The sequence below is a fragment of the Hyaena hyaena genome, unplaced genomic scaffold (genome assembly GCF_003009895.1).
Source record: "Hyaena hyaena isolate Hyena2069 unplaced genomic scaffold, ASM300989v1 scaffold_264, whole genome shotgun sequence".
Lineage (NCBI taxonomy): Eukaryota > Metazoa > Chordata > Mammalia > Carnivora > Hyaenidae > Hyaena > Hyaena hyaena.
Window position 1 is genome coordinate 274,470 of NW_024080894.1, and position 20,715 is coordinate 295,184.

Consider the following 20,715-nt stretch of genomic DNA (forward strand, 5'->3'; position numbering starts at 1 on the left):
TAGACTAAATTGGAGCCATAAACACTGAATACTGGGATAGTAATCAAAGAAAACTAAGGAATTAAAAATAATCTGCAAGAGGGAATTAATGTAAAGGTACATGTGGTGATATTTCTAAAAGTAATACATTACTCTCAGAATAGAAAATGGACCAAAGTTAGGAGATAAAGAATTGTTGGGAAAATGTAAATACATGTCACAAAAAACTACACATGTGCTTATCAAATACCTAAAGAAAGACTATGTCAAATTTCAGAAAATGTTTATCAGACAGAATATTCTAGGTCTATAATTTGTCCTTTACAAACCATAGTGAACAATTCAGTGACGCAAAAAGATGCCATTCCCATTTGCCAGTAACTGGGACACAGATTGATTCATAGTGTCAATAGTAACTCAGTCGGTGATCAGAAAAAGCAAGCTCAGCAGACATCAGACACATCCACAAGACAACAAAAAAACAACAACAGAAATCATGTATACTGTTTTTGGGCAAATGTGTGTCTACACACATACTTTAAATGTATATTTAAATATATAAATATATATAAAGATATATTTAATTAATAATTATATCTATTTAATATTATGTTATTAATATTTATATATTTAATAATTAAATATATGTATAATATATATGTGTTTTAAAGACAACATACCATTTGAGTTTCTGTAGCAAAAATACTATCATTATACAGATGTTGATATCAATACTTTGTATGTCTGGAATAACTTAAGAAAATATTAACTTTGTGTTTATCAACATTTATATATATTTAAATTTAAAAATACCACACCTTTAAGACAAATTTTATGGGAAAAATAAAAAATAAGCTTTGGAGGCAGCAGTAAAAAGGAAAAAAATTCTTGTCATCCTTCTCATTTCTTCTCATCCAGGAAAAAAAAATGAAACTGTTCAAAAGGTTGTGTTATTTTTCAGGCCACTGAACAAATATTTAAGTGTCATATTAACTTTTCCAATTGTGTACCAACTGATGGAAGTGTAGGACATGAGAGAATCTCCTGCATAAACAAAACGCAAACACACGCCTGCATGTACTTTAATTATCAACACTTCAATGTTTGATATCACACAAACTCCTAAAAAAAAGAATCCAAGAAGCACAATGATTCCAACACGCTGTTTTGCTTCCTTCACTGTGGTGCACCGACCATTACCTAAGCACTAACCTGAGAACACTGTTTTCAAACTGTGGTTTAAAACAGGAGTTTGTTACATATTGCGCACCAGTAAAGTTGATTTGTATCACAGTGAAAATTTCCAGTTTAGAAAGGATAAGAATTGGTTAGGGCAACTTTTGATTATTTTAGTTAGATAAAAATGGGAATTTTTATGTAATTCCTAATGTTAGGAAGACAAATTCTTATCTGGTGCTTAATATTCCAGGCACTCTGCTAAGCTATTTACTTGATGAAATAGCATATTTAGTCCTTTGTGAGGATAATGGTATTATTATCCCCTGTTTTCACAAGGGAAAATTGAAGCACAGAGCAGTTGAGTAAATTACCCCAGATCACATGGTTTGAAAAAAATATAGTAATCAAATTCAGATTATATTGTCTCAAAAGCTCAACCATATTTCTTTTTACAAATCTTATGAGGAATCCTCTCTGACATTTTCTGTTGAACCTCTGACCTAGAAGAGATAGAAGTCACACTAAAACTGATTTTGCTGTTATCAATGAATATTTTCAGTCTCTATTCACATAGAAATTACTATTCTAGAGGAATCATCATAATTTAGTGATTCCAATGTGAAGTGGAAGAGACAGCCTTTGTTAGACTCACAAAAGTTAACCAGGAGGTTATCAGAATGTAAGTTTAAAAATATGAAATAAAGCCACATTTATTATCTTACCTTGGAAATTGTGATTTCAGAAAATAAAAGATTAATATATTTCCTCATCTTTCCAAGCTATTAAACTACCTTTCAATTTCATTAGTTAATCTTGAAGGGGTTTTGTATTCTCCATCTTAAATGTTAATCTCTGGTATGTAATTTTGTCAAGTAAATGATAAAACTAAAAGAAGATACAGAATAAGTATTTTTCATTTAAGTTAATGAATTCCTGTCTTAGTAAAATTTCAACAATATTGTGAGTTTATGTACCACTGTCCTTACCTAATTCCAGGAAATATCTAGCAAAAGTTGGGAACTTGTCAGACTCCAAAATGTATGACTCTTTTAACTTGAATTCTCTCTAATCAAATAATAATACCTGAGAAAATATATGTTTATTCCTAGAGTGTGAGTAACTGGGAAATGTGGGCTATGATATCATAATGTTTACATAGACACAGCTGTAATTTCTGACAGTCACCAAAACTCTACCCTCATTGTAATAGCACTGATTACACGATTGGATTATTGAGTTTGAAGTAGCAACAACATAATGGCATCTAATTGCTGGAATTCTGTGGTATATTACCCAGAAAATTTTTTAAATAATCTTTAGGGGAACAGTTCTCTAATTTTCTGTCTCTGTCTCTCTTCTTCTCTCTATTATACATATAATATATAATAAAATATAATACATGTATTTATCATACATGTATTTATAATGTATGTAAATGTATTTATATATTTGTATTTATATATTTATATATATATTTGTATTTATATATGTATTTATAATATATGTATATATATACATATATATTCATTTTGGCAACTTTTTAAATAAAATAAAGGCTACCTTAATTTGCATTCCCAGAGAAAGTGCTGCATAAATCATGTTGTACCATACTATATAATCCTATACATGAGTTAAAACGAATGTGGCAGAAAAATGGTACTAATATAGGAAAACCTGTAAAGCACATAATTTCCATATAAAAGAAAGTTGTAGAAATAGAAATATATGTATATATAAAATGATCATATACATAAAATATGGATACCCTCAGACATATCTCTATTTGTATACATGTAAATGTAAAACACATAGAAAAAAAAATCCCCAAGGTCATTTACTCAAATGAAGTCTGTGAGTAAATTTTGGCTTGTAAACTAAAAATTTTGGCTTTATTATTATTACGTGATTGTTTATAAGAAGCCTCCATTGATTCTTCATATATCTAAAAGTAAGTGAAATAGTGAATTAAAAACACAATCTTTTTTACAAAGTGAAAGATAATTCCAAAGTAGGAAGACTAAGGACATTGTAACAAGTGCCCTGGGGTATTAACTGATTCATTAGAGATATTTTTAGCCACAGTGAGTTAAAATCTTTCATGTGTTCCTTAGTGAGGAATGGCTACAGATTGATACTAGAACCTCCTATAAGACTATTTATGATCCATCCTTATAGATGGATACTGGGTTGCAAAATAAAATATAATCTGTAAATAGGTGGTACCAGAAAAAACCATCCTTTATTTACCAATTTAAGTGCTTTTTGAAACTTTACTATTCCACCCACAGTGTGCAAGGTATAACATTCTGTGGTATTGTTATGGTGGGTCATATGAATAAGGGGCATTAACACAAAGATCTATCAAATTCTCTTGCTAATATACCTGCAACTGACATGGCTCAAGTTATTTCCCCTTCAAATTTCCTTTGATTTTGAGAGATCTACATTTTTATAAAGAAGACTGTGGCCCATCCTCCCCTTAATGTGCATTTCCTTCATTTCATCTTTATCACAATGTTCAAGTCATGGGATGCATTTCTCTTCTCTCTTATTTTTTTAATGTTTTTTTTTATTTATTTATTTCTGAGAGAGAGAGAGAGACAGCATGAGCAAAAAAGGGTCAGAGAGAGAGGGAGACAGAATCTGAAACAGGCTCCAGGCTCTGAGCTAGTTGTCAGCACAGAGCCTAACGTGGGGCTTGAACCCGCAAGCCGTGAGATCATGACCTGAGCCGAAGTTGGAGGCTTAACTGACTGAGCCACCCGGGAGCCCTGCATTTCTCTTCTTTCTAATTGTTGCCTATCTTAGAATTCGTTCAGAGGACCGTTGAACTGTTAGTTTTTGTTTTTTGTGTTTGTTTTTTACTCTACCTGTCTCTTTGTTCGGCATTCTGGTCTCATAGCCCCAGCCTGATATAAAATAGTTTGCACAGCTGCAAACTGTGTTTCTGTGTCCCAAATAGAAAATACCAAAAGATGAAAATTAAGAGAAGAAAGTCTTTTATATTTAGTGAGCAGTATTCACACAGCCCCTGGATTAATGTTAGCTTTGAAGCCACATGATGAGCAATAGAGGTTTCTCACCATGATACTCATTAGCATCTCTTTGTGACTTGCTAGAAATAATTTGCAGAGTCTCAAGTTTAATGCTAACCTGAAGCTGCCTTGTTCCAGTGATAGCTTTCTAACCACAATCAACACATTTGCTTTTCTTTTGATTGACAACAAGGGTGCAGAGGCAATGTCCATTTCCTTCCTTTCTTCTGTTTCTTCTTGCTATACAATTAGGTAGAAATAGATTATAGTAACTGATTGGCTCTTTACCTAGCACTTGACAACAGGTTTTTAGATTGGCTTTATAAACCAGACCTGAGTTGTTTTGAAATTTGACGATGAAGTTAGCTCACCACAGAGTCAGAATGGCAGCTCATGTCAGGATGCTGCTCATAATTACAGGACATTTCCCAAGATTACTAACATCTCCCATTTTCCTCATACCTTCCCATTTCCTCTTTGTTCGTTAGGTAAAACAATACAGACCTCTGTGTCCCCACTTTCCTCTCCATACCTACTCTGAATTGAGGAGTATTACTTGCATCGGATGTGACTGTATACAGGGAAAACCCAAAGGAAGCAACAAAAAAATGTCTTCAGATAAAATAGAAAGATATAGTAGTTGTTAGGTAGCAACATCAAAATGCAAGTATCAACATTTGCAATATTTAATATATAAGCCAACACAATTATAGAATATGCAAAAAATACAACAACAACAACAATGAGACAATCAATGCAACAAGTGCAGACCAACTTATATTTGGAGATAGCACACTAGGTTTTGGGTGATCATACATGAGAGTAGGTACAGGACAGTCTCAGTTTATGCCCCTTGACACAGAGTCCAGAGTTTTAAATTTAAAGCAGTGTTTATTAGTAATAGTATTAACATAGAGTGGAATAGATTTGGAAGGTCTTGTCTTCTACTCCTAACATGTGCCATGGTGTAGAAATACATGTGGCACACAGTGAACAGAGTTCTCACTTTAATGTAGTGAAATCTGAAGGAGACTCAGGGTCACCCTTCTCGTTTTCTGACCGCCAACATCTTCTATCCCCAGGGCTGCCGGGAGGAGCTGACACTGCTGACTCTTCCAGCCACTGGGGTCAGGGCCACTTGTGCTGTGCTTTTGTGAGAGATGCGTGAAACAGCTATCAGTGGGATATTCAAGGGCAATTGTGAGAGTCTGTAGGTTAGCTGTTATTAAAATAGGTTTGGGAACACAAGAGTCTCAAAGTTCATGTTAAGTAACTTTGCAGAAGAAGGAACCCAGCACTCATACGTGCTACCACATGGATAAACTTTAAAGCAGTGTTATCAAAAGAAGCCAGAAACCACAGGCCACATATTGTATGATACCATTTACATGAAAGGTTCAGAAAAGGCAAATCTATAAATAGATTTGCAGTTTCCCAGCTGTGGGGGTAGGAACAGAGAATGATTGCAATTGGGCATGTGTTTTGTTTCTGCAGTGATGTTAAAAATCCAAAATTAAATTGTGGTGATGATTGCACAACTCTATAAATTTATTAAAACTCATTGAAACATTTCAAATAAGTGCATTTTATGGTATGTAAAAAACCCTCAATAAAACAGTTTAAAAATAGTCTAATATTTTTGACATAATAGCTTTGTCATTTATTGTATGCGATAAATGTACAACCGTTTGTTCATTTTACTGCCTACCAACTGTATTTTATTTTGTAATAATTGCTTTCAACAGCCACAAGCTACAAAAGGGGTCCATGTTTAATGAAAAGTTAATGAATTTCCACTTCTTAAGAAAGTTGAAAATGAAATGTAACTTGCATAAAATATTTGTCAATATTTATTGTCCCTATGTTGGTCACAGTGATATTACTTAATATGAGGGCTGAAGGGTATATATCTGATGGAAACACATTCAACTCTCCTTCAAAAAGTTATAATTATTTTGTGAAGAATATGTTCAAAATGGACATTTCACTGTTTAAATCTGCAGAGTTTTTATACATACATACATACATATACATATACATATCCTTCTGGGTAAAGCATGACTTTTCAGTTAGACTACTCTTCTAACTTAATTTCATTTAGTTTTGATTCCATATTTTCTTCTTTAGGAATGAAAGGTGAAACATTAGGTATTAATACATTGATTCTGGGTCGCCTGGGTGGTTCAGTCAGTTAAGTGTCAGACTTCGGTTCAGGTTATGATCTGGTTTGCGATTCTGAGCCTCACACTGAGCTCTCTGTTGTCAGCGAAGAGCCTACTTTGGAACCTCTGCCCCCTGCCCTGTCTCTCTTCTGCTTGTGTGTGCACAATCTTTCTCCCTCCCTTCCCCTCTCTCTTACCCTCTCTCTTTCTCTCAAAAATTAACATTAAAAAAATACATTGATTCCATTAGTGGCAGAAGAACATCACAAACAATTACATGATTCCACTTTTTCATTGCTGTCAGATCCTGCCAATAGAAACATAGTTTAAGGGTACCTGGCTGGCTCAATCAGTAGAACATGATCTTGGGGTCATAAGTTTGAGCCCATATTGGGGTAAAGGTTACTTAAAAATAAAATCTTTAAGAACACCAGTTCATTTCAAGATAGTTTGATTTTGTTCATGTAACTCATGAATCTAAGTAAAGCTTTTAGAAGTTTATTCTGTCTGAGGTGAGACATTTGATACCACTCTAAATGCTGATCTAAATTAGTTAAAAGTTAAACATAGGAGATAAAATTGTTTGTTTTTTTTTTCCCGTGAGGATGCACTATAAATTTGGCTGAATAAAAGTGCTGTAGTGAATACAACCTATTTTTAAGAAATCTGTAAAAGAGAATATGCTATGAAGAAATCATTTCTATTATAAATCAATAATTTATAATTAAAACCATAAGTTGTAATATTCTACCAATTAAAATAAAATGTTAAATCCTTCATGTTTAAGTATACTTTATTACATATAATAAACTATGTATAATTTATATATACATACAGAAAGAAAATACTTTTAAAAAATGTCTATTTATTTTGAGACAGAGAAAGATCACAAGCAGGGAAGGGCAGAGAGAGGGAAAGAGAGAGAAAATCCCAAGCAGGCTCCGTTCTGTTAGTACAGAGCCTTATGCAGAGCTCAAAATCATGAATTGGCAGACCATGACCTGAGCCAAAATCAAGGGCTGGACATTTAGTGAACTGAGCCACTCAGGCGACCTAAGAAAATACTTTTTAAAATGTTTAATTATTTTGAGGGGTGGGAGGAATGAGGGCAGGGAAGGGTGAGACAGGGAGGGAGAGAGAATCTGAACCAGGCTTTCTGCCAGTGCCATGACCAATATGGGGCTCAGTCCCCAAATCTTAAGATCATGACCAGAGCTGAAATCAAGAGTTGGTTTCTTAACTGACTGAGCCATCCAGGTGCCCCAGAAAGAGAACATTTTCTATATACTAGATATATAACTACAACATAACTATGTTGTACCTGTATAATTTACATATATTTAGAATAATTAAGCTACAAACTTTTTTATGATAAAGTTGAAGTGAATACAAAAATAAATATTTCAGTATTGCAGTATGCATTTTCTTTCTTTTCTGTCAGTAATCAGATTTCATAAATGTTTGGGCATTTCAAGAATGACCTGGAGAGTTGTAAAGAGAAAAATCCTACATTGTTGAGAATAAATCAAAGACCTCCTAGACCAGACATCTTAGAAGATTTCTGGAAGACAGAAAGTAAATAAGAACATTTAGACAGATAAATGAATATTAAAGAAGCTATTTTCTGGAGGACATAAAGGAGAATACTGGAGCAGAGATAAAATGGGCTTCCCAGTAAAGATGTGCAGTACAATTGCTAGCATATGTACAAAGAGTAAGAACAACTGCTAATGAAAGAATGTTCACTTCAAGGACTATCTATGGAGAAGCTACTCCAACTATCAGCTTTTCTGCTTTAGATCCATGAATAGTACTTGACAGCCCAGTATCTAAACCCAGGCATAAAACTAAGTACTCTTCTCTAAAGTGATTAAATAATCTTCCTGAGGGAAACTGGGAGTTATTTTTAAATATCTATCTATATCTATCTATATCTATATATATAGATATACTTTTTGAATGTTTATTTTTGAGAGAGACAGAGTATGAGCAGGGGAGGAGCAGAGAGGGAGACCCAGAATCTGAGGCAGGCTTCAGGCACTAAGCTGTCAGCATAGAGCCCAAGGCGGGGCTCAAACTCACAGCTAGGAGATCATGACCTGAGCCAAAGTCGGAGTCTCAACTGACTGAACCATCCAGGTGCCCCAGACACTGGGAGTTCTAATGTGGTAATGACCTTCCCTATTGGGTCCTCTTTTGTATTCTTGCACTTCCTATGCAAGAAATATCTATCTCAGGGTGACATTGAAAAAGAAAATGCTATAGCTCTATACATTGTAAAGAGAGGTAAAGGAAACCTACATCAATTATTAATATTTTTTAAAATTGTTAACATTAATTAAACTAAGCTTTAACTCATAAATATGTTTGGGAAACATCGATTTGTCAAATACATGAGGAAAACAAAGCATAAAAGAGAGAGTACCAGAAAGTAAACAGAAAAAAAAGGAAGGAAGGAAATAATGAAAGTAAAATCAGAAGAGAATGTCTCAGAGCTAAAGGAAGGATAGAGTTTTTAAATTAAAGAACCTATCAAGTTACATTCGTAAAATGGAATACTCAACAATATGAGGAACGGACGACTGATATAAACAACATAAACAAATCCCAGATACATTTTGTTAGCTGAAAAAAGCCAATCTCAAAAATGACAATAGATTCCCTTTACCTATAATTCTGGAAAAAGTAAATATTTAGAAAGAACTAATCAGCTGTCCCCAGGATTTCATGGGAAGAAAAGGGAATGAGTAGAAAAGGGGATGAGGAAAGGGACAAACCAGAGCTGAGTGATGTCAGCGACTCTCCTGAAAATAAGCATCAGTTCACCAAGATAACGGATCTTTTTAATAAGTTGGTAATAACCATTAGTCTTTAGTGCTGGAATACTGTTACCAGTCATTAGGGGCCACTTAAAGGCATGTCTTTGGCCAAAACAGCCTAAGGGCTTGCCATATAGAATTATAATGCTTTGATGCAATTTATGAAGTGTGGTTTGGCATCAAGTGGTGATGTTCTTCAAATACAGACCATTGGGTAAATCTAAACCAAATAAATGTAAGCTTGAACCTGTACACTACATGTTTCTTACATAGTTTGGAAAAGTAAGAAGCCTTCAAACATATGCCTTGTGTTCCCTAGGACTTCCTCTAATTCTGTATCTCTGAAAGTCCAGTTATAAAAGCTGAATGCCATGCTCTGGATGTTATTTCAGAGAAGAGAAAGGATGACCTAATAGGGTGATTAGATTTCTGGTTCTCTGGATTATTGTGATATTAGCCTTCTAAGAAGTATCGTAATAGTTGAGTGCAAATACTTAGGAAGCCAACTGATCTATTTTAAGAAATTGGCACCAAAGGAAATTTTGGCATCCAAAGGAATTCCAATTGTCAGTTTAACTATTATGTTTTATCCAAATCATAAGCAAATTGTAGACAGATGTTTAACTCATACCAAGGGGTAATTGATGATGTAAAAAAAAAAAAAAGAACAATATTAAGAATTGAAGTCCTGGGGCGCCTGGGTGGCTTAGTCGGTTAAGCGTCCGACTTTCGCTTAGGTCATGATCTCGCGGTTCGTGGGTTCGAGCCCCGCGTCGGGCTCTGTGCTGACTGCCAGCTCAGAGCCTGGAGCCTGTTTCAGTCTGTGACTCCCTCTCTCTCTGACCCTCCCCTGCTCACGCTGTCTCTCTCTCTCTCCTAGAAATAAATTTAAAAAAAAATGTAAAAAAAAAAAAAAAAGAATTGAGGTCCTATAAGTAACATTGCTAAAAGTAAGCCCTAAACCAGCAAAAGAAGAAAAAGATAGCTAGGAAGCTAAAAAACAAAATAATGAAGATTAAAACAGCAATCTGTGATGATGTTCTGTGGATCTCAGGTATAAATTCCTGCATCTCATTCAGTCATCTACTTGATCCAAAATTCTTGGGCTGAGTTAGCTCCTTCTAAAGATTGTCTGCTTTAAAGTTAGGAATATATGTTTGCATTTATTGGGGGAGGGTGCTTAAGAATTCATAGGTTATAGTCTCTAATAAGGAAAGTTTTCTGGAATAGTGATTTGATTATGTCACTTTAGCTGAGAGGCATGAATTCAAGGATAATGACCATAGAACATTCACTGTTGTGTGGCTTGTTAATAGTACCTGATAAGGTCCTTACACATCAAATTTCAAAAATAGTCTTTTTCTGCTGTTGTTTCAAACACTTGAAGAAAATTACATCTCCAGGTTTTAGGTTATGCAAAGATTATTTAAAGGGATGTTGAGGAAAGGCTGCTCTTAGATACTGATGATTACACTGTGTATTACGTGAGTCCTTTGGGATATATAATAATGTCAACTTGTAATAAGGGAGAATTTGGGATTAGAGAAGATATTCTGAGGCACATGGAGTATCCAGTTATCAGTTCACAAGAAAAGCTACCAAGAACACCTGAGACAGTTTACCTGATTACCATTAAAGCCAATGCACAAACTGTAGAATAAACATATAATCACATACTGTTCAGCAATAGATACATCTAAATCTAATCACACTGAATAATAAAATTCAGCCAAAATACATGTTGCAAAATTCCAATTTTATAAAATCCTAGAAAAAGCAAATTAATCTATAGTGGCAGATAGACCAGTGGTTTCCTGGAGCAGGGGTTGGAGTGGTGTATGGAGAGGTAGGCAGGAGATATCACCATAAGGGATGAGAAAACTTCTGGAGATAATGAATATGGTTTTTATCATGATAGTGTGATGATTTCATGAGTGTACACATATATGCAAACAAATCAAATTGCATGCTTAACTATGTGCAGTTTATTGTATATCATTGTACCTCAATAAAGATTTTGTTAAAAATTCTTTAAAACGACATCCATCATCATAATATCATACAACTAAATATTATCTTCTGGATTGTAATTGTAAACAGCTTTTAGTAAGAATAACAATATATCTAGAAACTATGAATTATGAGAGAAGTTTAGATTCAGTCTTATTTAAACAAGAATGTTGCTTCATATAATAAAACTGTAGAGAAGAGGTAGAGGTATTATAAAATTAGATTGCTAACTCATTTCAATTCGTTCAAAATTTTATTTATTTACCAGAGATATTACATAAACTTGAAAAAATACAATTTGCAAATCTAATATTCCTTAACTAAATGTTAAAGAATCTTTAAATCATTTTTGAAGGCTCCTCTTTTATCTTGAGCCAAAGCCTTTCCTTCTTATCTTGTAACTATAGTAACAAAAGCTATTATTTAAATTTACTTGTTCACATTTCTTAAAGCAAAAGAATCACAGTTAATTAACTTTTTCTTACACATTTTTAACTGCTTATCTGAACTAGATATTCCTAGAGTGTTCACATAATGACAAAAAGATTGCTTTTTTCTGATCAATTTACCTTTTAAATTTCCCTAGTGAGGATAAAAAAAGAGAAACAGAAAAATGGTGAGATATGTTGTGGCTTTAGATAGCTATAATACAAACTGTGGTTGCATGGGTTTCAGGTGGATTTAAAGGAGAAAGCGGCAAAGCATCAGTGAGTACCAGGCATGGTACAGGGAGTCAGGGAGAAGGATAGGAAATTAATGACAAGTCAAGAGAAGTAAGAGCTGGAGAAAGGCAAAGATAAAGGAAAGGGGAGTAGAATTTATAAGGATCCATAAGAGAAGCAATCTAAGTTTTTGTTATTTTTTATTTGCCTTTTGTATCAGTTTCCTAGGGGTTCTATAACAAATTATAACAAATAGTGTGACTTAACAAAAATTTCTGTCAAAGTAGTAGAAGCTAGAATTGCAAAATCAAGCTGTCAGCAGAGCCATATAGGGAAGAATCCTTTCTTGCCTCTTCCATTTTGTAGTAGTTTCCAGGAATCCTTGGCATTGCTTGACCTTGTAGCTGCATTTGACCTAGTTTTTGCCTGGTCTCTTCCTTCTGTTTCTTTTCTGTGTTTCCATATTCAAGCCACCCTCTCCTTTCATTTATAAACAAACTGGTCATTGGATTCAGGACACAGTATGAACTCACCTTAACTTGATTACATCTGCAAAGACTCCAAATGAGATCACATTCATAGGTAGTGGATATTAGGACTTAAACATATCTTTTTATAGGGAAACAATTCAATCCACCACACATTTGCAAGTAGTCTTTTAGGGAAATCGTCTTATAGTCTTAATTGTCTTTAGAAGCTTTATCATATTACAGCAGACACATTTTTCATTGTCTCTCTTAAGGCATCTGATAAATGAAAACTCTTGTCCAATACTAAAAATTCCCCATGTTCCTGTGGCCACAATAACACCAAATTGTCCTTAGTAGGATTGTGCCACTTGGAGAGAGAAGTATATGAATTAGCATAATAGTAAGTATACATGAGAAAAATGGGCTTCCAACCCCACAGAGGTATTGGCTGAACATGAGATGACCCAATGAGAAATGTTATAGTTGGTAACACTGATTCTTTTATAACTTTTTGTCTATACAATCTACCTTTTTTTTTTAATATCATCAGCAAGATTTTGACAAAACCTTGACCTAAACAAAGCTGTTTCAGAGACACAAAAAACAGCACACAGGAGAGTCCTTATATGGTTTTTAAAAGGTGACTTAGAGGGGAGTCTAGGTGGCTTAATGGGTTAAGTGTCTGACTTCGGATCAGGTGATCTCATAGTTCATGAGAGCCATGAGCCGCACATTGGGCTGTCTGCTGTCAGCACAGAGCCTGCTTCAGATCCTCTGTCTCCCTCTCTCTGTCCTTTCTTGCAAGCATGCTCATGGTCTCTCTCGAAAATAAATAAACATTAAAAAAATTGATGTAGAGCAATTGTTTCCACAGGGTGCCTAACTGAAGAGGCTTTCTGGACTTGGCTCCTGGACCAGTTAAAAGTAAGCTTATCAGGACAGACCAGCCCCTTCCTACAGACTCTCTTTAGAAGATAACATACAAGGCATATGAAAGAAAATACAGGCAATCGAAGAATTAAAAGCCGAAATTTCCAAAAGAACACCAAAGTATGATCAAAAGGCATATCCTAAGAAACAAATAAATCTATCACGATGAACCCTGAAATGCTACTCAACTAAAAGAAGAGGGAAACAATTTTTGCAAAATTAAGTTTCTGCTGAGCATTTTTGAAGAGGGTCTAAAAGAAGGAGGATCCATTCTGAATTCTGCTCTTCCTAAAGTGGGATTCGAAGTGGGAATTAACTAGGAAATGTGTGCTTTCATGAATTAAGGGCAATTTGGCAATTGGGTATCTATAGTAATAAATGAAAGAATGTCTGGGGTATCATTGGTAAGAAAGCAATAGTCACTCAATAAAGTGTTGCTAAGCATTTTGTAACCATAAACCTGAAAGAAGCAATGTTTTCTTTTAACTTTGCAATGGGCTTATCTTTATCTCTCCAGCATGACTGGGAAGGGCTGCTTTTTCTCTTTTCACTCTGGGCTAGTTTTCTCTCTTTGAATTCTGGATAGATTTTGGCTTATTCAGGTTCAAGTTATATTATAATTATTCCTTATTATATTATTTTAAATTTTTGAATCCATATGTAAACAAAATACCAGATTTTCTATAATGATTGGAAAATAGAATTAAAATATTACAAATCTGCTGATAAAATGTTATTTTATAGTTAACAGAAGTGTGGAGATAGCAGGCAGAGAAGGAAACACAGGGAGTATTAATTTTTTCATTGAGAGATGCAAGAAATAAAGTTTAAATTCTGTTATTAAAAGTTATAGAGTTACTAAGAACTGATATAAAGATAACAATATAAATGGTAAAAAGAGATTAGAAAATATATTTCACTTAGTATAATCCACTGTCTCTGGTGTCTGGAAGAAGTATTAAGAGTTTGATTAATTGAGGGGCGCCTGGGTGGCTTAGTCGGTTAGGCGGCCGACTTTCGCTTAGGTCATGATCTCGCGGTTCGTGGGTTCGAGCCCCGCGTCGGGCTCTGTGCTGACTGCCAGCTCAGAGCCTGGAGCCTATTTCGGTCTGTGACTCCCTCTCTCTCTGACCCTCCCCTGCTCACGCTGTCTCTCTCTCTCTCTCTTAGAAATAAATAAAAAAAAAAGGTTAAAAAAAAAGTTTGATTAATTGAGAAATATGGATATACTATAGAGATAACAACCAGAAAACTCACAGAAGAAATGTTTATAAATACTTATAAGTGTTTGCCTTTGGAGCCTGAAACTGCTGGTGAGTTTCTGAGGCAGCAGAATGCTGTCTTTGTTGTTTTATTGGTATTGTTGCTTTGTGTTTTTGTTAAGCTAATATATATATAGTGTTGACGGTTTTTTTTAAGAAATGTGAAAGAATTATATAAAGTGTTTAACATTTCCCTGGAGCACCTAAATGAAGATTTGCATAAATGGAGAAATACGATTGTTTTGGATTTAAAGCATCATTATCATAAAGATATCAATTCTTCTTATGCACACATATATTTGTGTATGTAGATAGGTAGATATTCCTAACAGATTTTTTGTTTATAAATGTGAATATATAACTTATAAAAACTTGACTCTATGAAGAAAAATAGATGTATAAAATTTCTGGAAAAGTCCTGCAGAGTTTTAATGAGTAATTTTTCAAAATTAATATTAAACATACACTATTAAAATGTAGTGTAGTCACAGGGATAAACAGACAAAAAGATCAGTAGATAATAATAGAAAACTAGGAGGAATAAAAACACTACTAGATATGTAATACTTTCAATTTGCATTTCAAATCTGTGCAGAAAACTGAATTGTTTATTTAATGATATTAAATAAGTTTCTAAATTTTATTAAATAAATGAGATTGAATCATTCTCTTACCTATTATAATAAAATGTTCAAATGAATCAATATTCTAAATTTAAAAGAATAAAAATATAAAGTACCATATTTATGATATGAATATTTATTATTCATATCATATAATATACATTATTCATATAATATAAATATATGAATATTTATTTAATAAATATATGAAATTATAAAATTAATAGAATGTATTATAATTAATATAAATATAATATAAATTATCCATATCATATAATATAAATATATTAATATAAATTATTAAAATATAAAATTATAAATACATTTTATATTTTAAAATATAAAATTAATATAACATATTATAATTAATATAAATATAATATAAATTATTGATGTAATATAATATGAATATATTACTATTTATTTCATAAATATATGTTTATGAAAATATAAAACTCTAGACTAACAATTTTGTTTATAACTTTTTACAACATCTATAATAATACTCACTCTGAACAAAGTATAATAAAATTCAGGAAAAATGGCAACATTTATGATAGTAATGATTTCCATAAATTATTTATATGAATCATAAAAATGAACAACCTAATAAGAGAAAGAAAAACAATTGATAGAAAAATATTGGAAGGATATGAAAGATATATAGAAAAAATGCCTTAGAAATATTTTTATTAATCTTTTCTATAGAAAATTAAAAATTAATTCATTTAGAATTTTGGCAAATATAAATATTATAATATTAATTTGAATGTTAGATTCAATAACTTAAAAATGTACGAATCTCCTATTTTATAGTTTCCAACCCAAGTATCACTAGTTTCAGAACAGCATGGAGGCAGATACTCTCACAGTTTTTAACTAAATTGGAACAAGCAGTTTGAAAAAACTTTGGCAATATCTATAAAAATTCAAATTAAGTTCTGGGTATAGATACACTCACTTTTGTACCCATTGGCCTTTAAAACAGCATTTTTTTTTAATAATAAATGAAAACTAATTTTTGGAACAATCTAATAAATATATATAATAGAAATATTATCCAATTTAAGAGAATAAGGCACAAGGGCCTCGGTGGCTCAGTTGGTTGAGCGTCCAACTTCAGCTCAGGTCATGATCTCACGGTTTGTGAATTCAAGGCCTGCGTCAGGCTCTGTGCTGACACCTCAGAGCCTGGAGCCTACTTCGGATTCTATGTCTCCCAGTCTCTACCCCTCCCCCTTTCATGGTCTGTCTCTCTCTCTCTAAAAAATAAAGTTAAAAAAAAAAGAATAAGAATAATTCTACATATTGATATATAAAATCTGCCAATATTTTGGTGTATATGATACAGAACTTCTGTACTCTACATGTATACACACCCTTTTGCCTCAAGAGGTTTGAAACAGACTGCAATGACATAGAAGAAGTGATGAATGATTTCTGTCTTAGGGACATAAGACTGATGGCTTGTATTCTAAGAGACACATTTCTATTCTAAATTAGTTTTGCTCCATTTAATTTTTTACTGTTTATAATTTAATACCTTTAAAGCTGATTTTTTAAAAAAAGTTGACTTCTTTTTAAAATAGAATTGTTTACAATGCCCAAAACATCTATATTATTCCTTAAATTTGAAACTTAGCCGGTTCCACATCCTCCAATTCTGTTCTTTTTAATTTCCAGACAACTTTTATTCCTTAACTCATCTTTCAAGCCTCAACTTCCATCTTACTCTAGGGACTTACTTGCATGAATGGTAAGATTTGCTTAGAAGTGCCTATATGAAAGCACTCTACCTCACTGACTTCATGATACTATCACATTATTTTATAATTGTCTGTCTCTTGCGTTTCCTCAACATTACCAAAAACTCCTGGAAGAAAACCACATTGCCACATTTGGAATTGTAACTGTTGCAGCTGTAATAGATTTTAGGATATCATTTATACTCAATAAAATAGGTATTGGTGCTAAAGGAATTCTGAGTAAAATGTAGATAAAATCTAGGAAATACAATGGGGGGGGGAAGCAAGAAAGGACAGAAGAAACCAAAACTTTTACTTGTCTAATTAATAATTTTGTCTATACTTGACTTGTCCTTGATTGCCAAAGTAGGGTTTTAGCAAATTTCAGATTCATAGATGATAGCAACATAAAGGTGAGAGGGTCTTCAAGGATATGCTCAATGTGATATCTCATCGAGTGAGGCAAAATAACACAATTGCCTCTTACAACCTTTCCCTAAGAACACTGTAGCAGTCCTATATGGAAAGTAGAGAGCCTGGTTTGACAAAAACCTAGATTAGTTTTAGAAGCAATCAGACTGTACTGGGAAGAAATACACAGGGTAAAGGAGTGGGAAGTAGCCTTTAGTGTGTAACTTTAATGTCTTCAACTATAATTTATGTCACTTCAGCAAGGCCATTACTCCATAATAAAAAATTCTTCCTTTTTGTTTTACAGGAAGATTGAAATTGAAATTAATACCTAAATGTAGAAGCATGATGAACTGCCTGTCGGTGAGGTCTGCTTGTACTTTTGTAAAGTTCAATATCTAGTTCTTCTTGGGCACTGTGACTCATTTTCATTGAAATCATTTGTGGCATTATAGAAAGAAAAGAGATAGTATACTCTTAGTAGTATATGAAATTTCTTCCAGGTTCTCATAATATCTGGTGCCACTTTACAGCCTAAGACAATTTTATGTTCACATTCATATCATTTATTACCCAATAAGAAGAAGGCTAAATGAAAAAAAATGGATGTAACAAGCAAGTGAAAGAACAGTTTTGAGGCTAGAAGTTCATTACTGAACTTGGAGGCAGATACTTTGATGCTGCAAACCCACATCCTGTTTAGAATTATTAAAGTCAATGTTGAATATCTCATCACCATTTTCATTCCCAAGATGCTATAATTGTTCTCCATAGACTTAAAAATGAACATACTGTTATTATTCAATTTAGCTGGCTATGCTTAACTAAATGATCTTTCCTTCTACAATATTTACTTTATGGATGTTGTATATCAGTCTTTTGATCAAATGAATGTGAAAACAATGACTTTACAAGGTTTAGCTATGTAATCCTTCTATGGGGCTATAATTCCTAGTATTTTCCCCTTATTAACATTTAGCTAGTCAGGAAAAGTTGAAGATGCTTTATGACTAAGAAGGAAAGCAGGGGAAATAATTTAGGTTTCTATTTTTTGCATTAAAAAAATAAGTTGGCAACTCCTGCCAAACCTATTTCATGAGGATTCTGCGAAAATAAAATGAGATAAATTACTGTGAAAATAGAATATAAATTGTACATAGATATAAGTAATAGTATGGATATAGTTAAGAATTGCTTTTATCATTTAGAGTAATGATTGCAGAAAATCATCCTTCTTTGTCCTCCTCCACCTTTCTCTTTTTATTCATCCTTATTAAAATTTTCCTATCTTTCTTCTGAACTAAAAAAAGATCCTGACAAAGTATCCACCTATCCTTTCCTTAGGCTATTATTACTTCTTACTCTCCCATTAATCCTTTGGCCACTTGTGGACTTCTATTGGTAGATGGGTTTCAAGCTTTGACTTTACATTTAGTACTCTGTCCAAATCCCCGACTAAGTTTTCTCAAACCAAACTAGTATCAGTCTTTCCCTGAGATTTTCCAGACAAGATCACAAGACGAAGTAACAATGTAGACATTAACAACACATTGCAACTGGATATGCCTTCTGTGACATGCCATGGACACACACATCTGCTTGTAGCATCTTTGACATAGTTCCCAGCCTCCTATAGAGGACTGATGCCAATTATCTGCTGCTTTCCACTCAAGTGATTCATATATTTATTATCCAGAATTCAGAAGCACAGAGAGGGAGGGAGAGATAGAGATAGAGGGAAAGACAGAGTGAGAAAGAAAGAAAGAAAGAAAGAAAGAAAGAAAGAAAGAAAGAATCCAGTCGCACCACAATTTATTCCGATATGTCTTAAGAGTGATCATTGACCACCTACATCAGATTTCTCCCAGGTATTGATTTCTTAGTCCACACTGGGTAGCTATAGAAACAGAAACTTGGAAGATGAGCATTAAGTTAAATAGTGGTTAAACTACTTTAAGGAACATAAGTAGCTGCAGGTGTCCACTACAAATTAAAAAGTTCCCAACCCCATTCCAGAGATTTCTCACTACAGAATGGATAGAATGATGACAGTAATGATAAAATGATGTTGTTATGGCAACAACGAAAATACTTCTCAATTAATACAACATTTTTGAGCATGATTATTTTGACAATAATATAGTTGGAACTTACATTATGACTTTGCTGTCCAAGTTATGCAAGATTACTATTTTCCTGATTGCCTGACAATACAAATGTCCATACCTTATAGCTAGAACTTTCCCTCCTACCAACAGAGGTGTGTCTTTGCTCTTGTATCTACTAGGACCATGGTTAAGGGAATAGCAATTCAATATTAGTATGTTGCCCAAAGTAAGGATTTTTTTCAGGATCATGCACCACATTCTGCACCCCTGTTTATACAGGGGTTCTTCTTAAATGAGGCCTGTTTTGTAACTGCCTCAACATAAATATAGAGTGTTTTTTTTCACAGATTTTTATTTTACAGTTTGTAAATATAGAGAAAGGAGGCAGTTTCTCATTGTCTGTCCACACTGCATGTCAAACAAGGAGAGAACAATATTTGTAGAAATTTGTCTCTGAAGTAATACACATGGTTTATAATAACAATATTTACTTTCTTAGCCTAGAGCATGTACATTTTGATTATTAGATTTTTCAGAGTTCTTCCCAGTGACCAGTGGCTAGGTATTTTATATTCATTTCTAAAAATGTAGAGTATAGGCATCTAGATTTCCCAAGGACAGGGAGAAACAATAGTCACTTCTACCATTTCCATTTATCTACCTGTTTCACTGTCTTTCTATCTATTTACCCATTGTTATTCTTATATGATTTAGCCCTAGTATTCAAATACAGGTAAAATACATGAAAAGCAAATGATAAATTAACAGACCAAATATAATAATCAAAATAGAATGAACTTTAGGATTCAACTAATTATCATAGGTTATGTTGTGGCAGGGATAATGGACAACTCTTTTTTTATTCCAGGAGCTCTGAAACAACAGTCACATTCAAGTCTGATATTACAAAGGACTGTCCCAAGTGTGAAATTAGTATGTGATGTAAAAAGTGGATACCCCATGAAGACTGGGGATTATGAAAATGTGACCTGGGAAATCCTGTCTACTAAGATACTGCTTTAAGATATTAGCCTCTTAATTCAAACTCAAGGCAAATTAAATGAGTCTTTGTTAATCTTAAGCATTTCAGTGTTTGCCTGAAACAAGAAATGCTTCAACTAAAATAAAATCTGTATTACAATAACTCAACAGTATACTCCTATTTTTATGTGCAGACCATATGCCTCTATTGCTTTTCAGCCTTACTAATCCATTTTGCCTTAAATATATCTTGGGTAGTTATTTATAAAATATTAATATTACATTATATAATGTGGGAGAATTATGTGATAAATCCTAAAACAAATCTAAAGAAAATTG

The 20,715-nt window shown here is 33.3% G+C and overlaps 1 long non-coding RNA gene across 1 annotated transcript; it reads left to right on the plus strand.

Annotated features, from left to right (window-relative positions):
• Positions 1-14,457: 14,457 nt before the first annotated feature.
• LOC120240768 lies at positions 14,458-20,442 on the plus strand. The gene is made up of 3 exons (XR_005530717.1): positions 14,458-14,559; positions 17,595-17,655; positions 20,264-20,442. It is a non-coding gene; the product is annotated as an uncharacterized LOC120240768 (long non-coding RNA).
• The last annotated feature ends 273 nt before the right edge of the window (positions 20,443-20,715 follow it).